The sequence below is a fragment of the Loxodonta africana genome, chromosome 6, assembly GCF_030014295.1.
Source record: "Loxodonta africana isolate mLoxAfr1 chromosome 6, mLoxAfr1.hap2, whole genome shotgun sequence".
Classification (NCBI taxonomy): domain Eukaryota; kingdom Metazoa; phylum Chordata; class Mammalia; order Proboscidea; family Elephantidae; genus Loxodonta; species Loxodonta africana.
The window spans coordinates 113,704,344-113,705,600 of NC_087347.1; the positions used below are offsets into that span (position 1 = coordinate 113,704,344).

The 1,257-nt window shown below is 39.0% G+C and overlaps 1 non-coding gene across 1 annotated transcript; it reads left to right on the forward strand.

Moving 5' to 3' along the window:
• Positions 1–203: 203 nt before the first annotated feature.
• Positions 204–313, forward strand: LOC111749503 (U6 spliceosomal RNA). The gene has a single exon (XR_002784635.1). It is a non-coding gene; the product is annotated as a U6 spliceosomal RNA (small nuclear RNA).
• The last annotated feature ends 944 nt before the right edge of the window (positions 314–1,257 follow it).

Genomic DNA, 1,257 nt, shown 5'->3' on the forward strand with positions numbered 1-1,257 from the left:
GGAATAACCTAAATATCAATTTGATAGAGGATTGGTAAAACCAATTATGGCACACTCATATGGTTGAGCCCCTGGGTAATGCCAATCGTTACTGCATTTGACTGCTAACTGAAAGGTTGGAGGTTCAAGTCTACCCAGATATGCCTCAGAAGAAAGGCCAGGTGATCTACTTCTGAAAAATCAGCCATTGAAAGCCATGAGATGTGCTTGCTTTGGCAGCACATATACTAAAATTAGAACGAGACAGAGAAGATTAGCATGGCCCTTGAACAAAGATGACACACAAATTTATTGAAAAAAAAAAAAAACCTTTGAAGCAGTTTATTCTGATGCATGTGGGGTCACCATGAGTTGGAGCCAACTTGATGGCAACTGGATCTGGGCGTATGATTGAATGACACACAATCATTAAGAAGAATTACATAATAATAAAAACAAAATGTCCAAAGTATGTTAAAAAAAAAACGCAGCGCCGTCGAGTCGATTCCGACTCATAGCGACCCTATAGGACAGAGTAGAACTGCCCCATAGAGTTTCCAAGGAGCACCTGGTAGATTCGAACTGCCAACCCTTTATTAAATGAAAAAAGCAAGTTGCAGAAGGGAATATGAGCCCATTTTTATTAAATATGTATATGTATATTTAATTGTATATATATTTCAATACATGTATTAAATATTTAAGTGTGTATATATATATATATATATATATGGAAAAAACAATCCCCTTCATACGCCCCCAGTATGTAGACACACAGAGACTTGGAAGGAAGATGGAACTTCATCTAAGAACTTAATCAGGCCTTTGTAAATTGAAATCTCACACTTTATGCAGGTGTTTGTAAGCAGAGAGGATCTTGCAAATTATGGGGCAGTTAGGGAAATTCTCTTGGAAGACTGGCCTGGCAGTCTGCCTGAAAATCCTATGGAGCAGTTCTACTCTGCACACATGGGGTGGTCATGAGTCGGAATCAAATCGATGGCAACTAACAACAACAACTTTATACATTTAAACTGTATAATCATTAATGATTAATGTTTGTCTTCGGAAAATGTGTGGATAGATGTGCATATACATATCCTAAACTGAGGCAGAAAAGATAAGTATATCTGCTGCGACCCACTCTGAGGAAAAAATAAAAAAAACCTCAAAAGGGATCCGACTTGGAGGGCCCACACTCATCCCAGACAGTCTTACTGGGGCTGGGAGAGGGGCTGGCTCTAGTGGAGTAACTCTCAGTTTCTCCTGTAGTTGGAA